Below are 6740 nucleotides of genomic sequence, written 5' to 3' on the forward strand. Positions count from 1 at the left end.
CAGTACACCGGGATGCAGTTCTGGCCCTGACCCCGGGCTACGCGCCGGCACACCCCAAAGCTCTGGCCCTGCCGTTAATGCTCCGGGCAACTCTTTGCAGCGGAAGGACGCTGGACCTGATCCATTGAGGGTCTTCCCATTCCTTTGCAAATTCCCCTCTGTGGCACCAGCAGGCGTAGCACTGGGAATCTTGGTGGCACTTTTTGTCACAGTGTAGGCCTTTCAATTCCTACCCTTTACTTGTGCCTCAAGTTCTCAGGGGTGGGGGTGCCTTCATGTATGTCTAAGCACCATTTGTGTGCCGCCTGCCGAGGCCAGACTAAAGGCCAGAAAGAGCAGACATCTGATCCCCTGGAACTGAAGTTACAGATCCTTGTGACTCGTCACCATGTGGGTGCTGGGAACCGAACATAGCTGAGCTTCCTCTCCACCCACTTGCCGCAAGTTCTTAAAGTGTGTTCCGTGCTTACCTTCCTAAAAGAGGAACTAGTCTGAAGTTAACGAAAGTTCCCTACTTTTTAAATGTTTAACTAATATTGTTAATTTTAGAAATTATCTATCCTCCAAATCTGTGTAGCCAAGGATAACTGAATTCCTTCCTAACCTCTTGCCTGTATCTCCCAAGTGCTGGGATTACGGATGTGAGCCACCATCCCTGTTAATACTTTGCTGGGTTTCCATATTCATGAAACTAGCCCACCTTAGAAATGTATACACTGGCCTGGCGTTGGTGGCGCACGCCTTTAATCCCAGCACTCTGGAGGCAGAGGCTGACGGATCTCTGTGAGTTCGAGGCCAGCCTGGTCTACAGAGCGACTTCCAGGACAGCCTCCAAAACAATACAGAGAAACCCTGTCTCGAAAAACCAAAAAAAAAAAAAAAAAAAGAAAGAAAAAGAAAGAAAGAAAGAAATGTATACACTGATAGGAATTTACATGTCTTACAGAGTAGAAAAGAAGTTTTTTTCATTGGTGCTTGTATGTGTAGCTGGAGGCTGTACTTGTTCCCCAAGACAGCTCCATTCTGTTACTTTTTAGCACATGATGGTACTGGAGGTGACAGCAAGGACAACCAGGAGAACACTGTACCAAGAGCATCTTTAGACTCTGCCACTGTGAAGCTTGAATAGGGAAGCTCAACTCTGTCAGAGTTTTTTCATAAGACCAGATGCATCACACAACAGAGACAGAGTGTCTTGGTTACTTTTCTATTGTTGTAAAACATCATGACCAAGGCACAAATCTTGTCCCCAGTGACACACATCCTCTAACAAGGCCACACCTCCAAGACCAAGTATTCAAATATCTGAGCCTCTGGGGCCATTCTCATCCAAACCACCACAGTGATTTCAGTGGGTTTTTTCTATATAAATCTATCATTACTGTGTGAAGACACCAAAATCTTCATTCTCCTCCTCTTCCACCTATTTATCTTCTTTTGACATAGGATTTTGTAGCTCATGCTGGCCTTGGAGCTTGCTGGGCAGTCCAAGCTAGCATCCAACTCTGGATCCAATTGCCTTTACCTCTGGAGTACTGGGATGAGAAGAATGCCCCCCACACCCAGTTTCCTTAACATTCCATGTCCATTATATACTATTTGCCAGGTTGCCCATCTGCCACTTTAAAGGATCATACCTTTTTCCTCGGTTCTTTATTCCTTTTGTTTTTCAAGACAGGGTTTCTCTGTGTAGCCTTGGCTGTTCTGGAACTCACTCTGTAGACCAGGCTGGCCTGGAACTCACAGAGATCCATCCACCTGTCTCTACCTCCTGAATGCTAAAAATAAAGGTGTGTGCCACCACCACTGCCTGGCAGCTTTTTCCTCCCAGGACACACAATTTCACTGAGATTCCTAAAGTTAGAATGTATTTGATTCCTCTTGGAAAGGCAGAGATACATTTTGTCTCTGTGGTTTCTTGCTCCTTGTGTTGGATATACAGCTTCTTCACTCAAGAAACGTGAGCACAAGTGTATATTCCTTTGGACTGCTAGGGGTAACCTAGGAGCTTCTACATTCATGAATGCAAGAGCTACAGGTGTCTGTTTCATTTGTATAATATATGTCATTTGTTTTCTTTGTAAGAGAAGAAAGAGGTGAAATCGAAAGTAATTCTGCATAGAAGGTAGCCTAACCAACTTTCAGGCTTTAATCGATAGCTAATCTGTAAGATAATGTGATAATTGACCTGAAATATACCTTAGTGGTAGAGTCTTTTCCTAACAAGTGCACTATATTGGGATCAGTTACCAACACTGAAAAAAAAAATGTCATGTTACTATGGGTTCCTTCAAGCTACCATTGAGAACATGGGAATTGATTTAGCTGTGGATATACTATTGATAGAGCACCATATTAAATACCTGCTTTTACCCAATCAGATCTCAGAAGGATTTCACACAGGACCTTGTTAGTTGCATTATTTGTAGATATCTGTTTGTACGGTGATGTCCAGGGAACAGAGAGGGGCCCATGTAGTCTGTTTGTGACTGACACCATTATTGTACTTCAATGTCATAATTTATTTTGCATAATTAATATACATTCATAAAATGTTAATGATTTAAAAGTAGCTAATCCTTATGAAGTAGAGCTCAGGTTTTTTTTAGTTTTTCTTCTAACCAAAAATATTTATACTCATAAAATTTTTTTAGGATAGAGTGCCACATTTTCATACAAGTCCTTCAAATCAGTGGTAAATTGGTGAATGTGACTACATCATCTGCAAGACTTTTTAATTAAGTATTCTTTTTTCAAAAATAATGGCTGGAGAGATATCTCAGTGGTTAACAACACTGTTGCTTTTCCAAAGGACAAGGGAGGCTTCTCACATGGAGGCTCATGACCATCAGTAACTCCAGTTTTGGGGAGCCAATACCTATTCCTGGCCTCCTCAGTCACCTACCATGCCCATAGGAGACATATGTACATGCAGACACACACTCATGCACATAAAATAAATCTAACAAGGCAAGGGGGCTAGAAATGTAATTCTGTGATAGAAAACATGAAGCCTCAATACCAAAAACAGATAAAAAACAGTATTAACTATTTTATTCCTATGAATTCAGAGTGGCAAGAGAGCTGTCAAAATCAAAGAGAGGGCTTGTGGTTAAAGGAAGACTTTTTTTTTTGGTTTTTCGAGACAGGGTTTCTCTGTGGCTTTGGAGGCTGTCCTGGAACTCACTTTGTAGACCAGGCTGGCCTTGAACTCACAGAGATCCGCCTGCCTCTGCCTCCCGAGTGCTGGGATTATAGGCGTGTGCCATCAACGCCCAGCAAAGGAAGACTTTAATAACATGAACTTATCCTTTTTGATCATTGTCACCTTATTCAAGGGTTATATAAGCTATCATTGCAAGCATTAGAATTAACTTAGCTGCAGATCTACCAGTAATAAAACAGAATGCTAAATATTCCCTCATCTACCCAATCAGATTTTGAAAGTGTTTCACACAGAATCATGTTAGTTGCAATAGTTATAGATCTCTGTTTGTAAAGAACTGTGCAGTGAACTGAAGAGGGTCCATGTAGCCTGCCCATGACTGGAACCATTATAGCACCTCACATTTGAGTTTATATGAGGCCCAGCTTTGTGCTGAAATAGAAAGCAGCCATAAGGAAAAACTGTTTCTATTTCACAGGATGCATGCTGTGTCAAGCACATTATGCACAAGTCCTCTGAGCAAACATGTGACTATACCTGTCACCCCAGTGTACACATGAAAACATTGAGATCCAGAGGGCTAATATAACTTGTCATGGCTAGAGCAACCAGGCCTCTTCTGAAAGACATGATTTTATCAAGGGAACACAACAAGCCTTGCATGATGCCAGCATTAGGTAGTCTCACTAGACAGATTTCTCTGGGTGGGTATGTTTACTCCTAAAATATCACAGGATACTAGGTGATCCTTAGAGGGTTTGTCAGGTGAGGAGTCTGGAATAAAGGTTACACACGGACAAAAATGGCCTTCATGGGATAGTAGAGGGGCTCCAGGATCGGAAAACAGAAATCTTTTAATGACAATAGAAGTTCCCCGCTAATATCAGAGTCAGATTATGAAGGACTATTCAAGTTGTGGTGGTTTGAAAGAAAATGTCCCCCGAAGGGGATGGCACTATCAGGAGGTGTGACCTTTTTGGAGTAGGTGTGGTCTTGCTGAAGGAAGTGTATGACTGAGGGTGAGCTTTGAGGTCTCTTTCTAAGGCTTCACTCAGTGTGATAGTCGACTTCTTGTTGCCTGCAAGGTGTAGGACTCTCAGCTTTTCCTCCAGCACCAAGTCAGCCTGCATGCCGCCGTGCTCCCTGCCCTGATTATAATGGACTGAACCTCTGAAACTGTAAGTGAGCCACCCCAGTTAAATGTTTGACTTTTTTATAAGAGTTGCTGTGGTCATGGTGTCTCTTCACAGCAATACAAACCCTAAGACACATGTACAAACAATACTCTAAAAATAGCAGTCTACTCATATGTAAGGATTCCATTTATGTAGTCTCAGCTATCATGAAATTCAAATACACATATACAATATTTCAAGAGACCTCAATCACATAACTTTTATTATTAACATTGTCATGATTGCATGTTAATCTCTTCTTATGCCTACCTTATAAACTGAAGTTTATCATACACATTCATGTATGGAAAAGATCATCAGATAGATTGATATTCCAGAAGTGTCTGTGTTTGCAAGAAGGTTCCTGGGTATAGGAACACATTCCCAGTGGGTAAAGGGACTCCTTTAGTGTCTCTGTTGGTATAACAGTTTTTAGAGCCACAATAGTAGATCTAATCTGTAGGACCTGGGCCCATAATATATTCAGTGTCTATGAGGATGAGACCTTGAAACTGGGGAGTGGCAATGATGAAGGTGTAGCCTGGACATAGTGACTAAAGTCCGGGATTACACTTTGTTTTGTTTCTGCAGACAGGGTTTCTCTTTGCATAGCCCTGGTGTCCTGAAACTCACTCTGTAGACCGGGTTGTCCTCAAACTCAGAGATCCACCTACCTCTGCCTCCCAAGTACCGGGATTAAAGGTGTGCGCCATGGCCCCAGCAATGACAAGCTTTTTGACTGAGGAAAGGAGAAACTTCCATCTGAGCCAGCCAGATGGGGGATAGTTTGGAGAGTTCAAAAACTTACATTACAGATATTGTGGGGAAAGCAACACATGACCACACTATAAGAAGTCCATACCCAATGGCAATAGACTTCTCACCCTTGGTGACATTGTTATCTATCTCCACTATGTGTGAAAAGCACCTTCTATCATGAAACTATCTCTTAAAGATAACACCCTTCAAGATATGTTTTCAAAATCTCTTAGTTAGGAACCATCCTTAGATTGAGGAATCAGCTTCTAAGTAGAATTTATCAGAGTGGGCTGTGCCAGTGATCTAATTGCTCTACATCAAATGCCGAACCTCCCTTGCATCTCAAAACACTGGACCAGATGAAATCATAACTTTTGGTCACTTTTTCATTAATCTCTTACCACCCTTACCACTCAGACTTGATAATCTGCATAGTCTTTTATCAAATCTTGAATTTGATGTTGTCCACATAGGAAGTCACCCATGTGAATAGATAAAGACTGAGAATTATAGACAGCCCTATTACATAAGCAGCAATAGTGCTAAAACAAACCCTAGATAATATTGTTATTTAATTAAATGCTAAATTGCAAAAAATTGATAATACAATTACATGATACTAATAAGTGATTACATGCCTATAATTCCTGTCCTCAGGAGGATGAGCCAGGAGTGTTGTTAAAGAGTTCCAAGCCAGCCGAGGCTACATATCCAGAATGTGTGTAAAAAATATGAAAAGTGTCATGGACATCCATCTGACAAAGATGCAACATATGTCAATCATCTTTTCTGAAGAGTAGCTATTTTTCCTTTAAAAACATCTGATACAATGATGAAAGCTGACGGCTTCTGTCAACAGCTATATGTACTAACTTCTATTTTGTGCATGTTATGTCACTGTCATGTGAAAGAAGACAGATTGATTTTTGTCTGTGTCTGGAAAGACAATGGGAAGGACAAAGGATGAAAATTCCTTGTCATCCATAGTAACCTTGTGTCAAAACTTGGGGGCCTTGCTGATGCAGATCCTGAGGTCGCAGGGTCCTCTTGTATACCCCTTATGTTCCATGCTGCATGGGGGCGCCTGCAGATGCTGCTGTCCCCATAAATGGCCTTATGTCAGCAAGCATGAGCCTAGCCTGTGAGCAACCTGAGAACAAAAGTTGCTAAGTATCCAAGTTATTCAGAGAGCATGAAGTCCTTATGGCTGCCACTGTGCCTTGTGTCTGCAGGCATGGATCTGGCCCATGTGAGACCCAAGGACAGAGGTTCTGAATGCCTCGTATAGCTTTGCTGGTGCACCAAGCCCAGCCATCAGTCAGTTCTTGGGAATTTCCCCTCCAACAGTGTCCGCAGTCCTCAGAATATAAATCCACATTCCTAACATCAGAGCCCTGAGAGCATGGCTGACTTGAAGACACCAGCTCCTGAGGCTTCCCCAGAAGATATACCTGAGGACAGATCTGGTCAAGGAGTACACCTTTGCTCATGAGCCAGCACAAAGAATGCCAAGGATCTCCTTGGATCCCAGAGGCCTGTGAGAGGCCCAATATTTGTCTCTCTGAGTTCAGACAGCCTGTTTAATTGCCCAGCTCCAAGACACGCTAAAAAGGGGGTGCTAAAGGAAAAGAGAAATGGAT

The sequence above is a fragment of the Mesocricetus auratus genome, unplaced genomic scaffold (assembly GCF_017639785.1).
Source record: "Mesocricetus auratus isolate SY011 unplaced genomic scaffold, BCM_Maur_2.0 Super-Scaffold_100003, whole genome shotgun sequence".
Taxonomy (NCBI): Eukaryota; Metazoa; Chordata; class Mammalia; order Rodentia; family Cricetidae; genus Mesocricetus; species Mesocricetus auratus.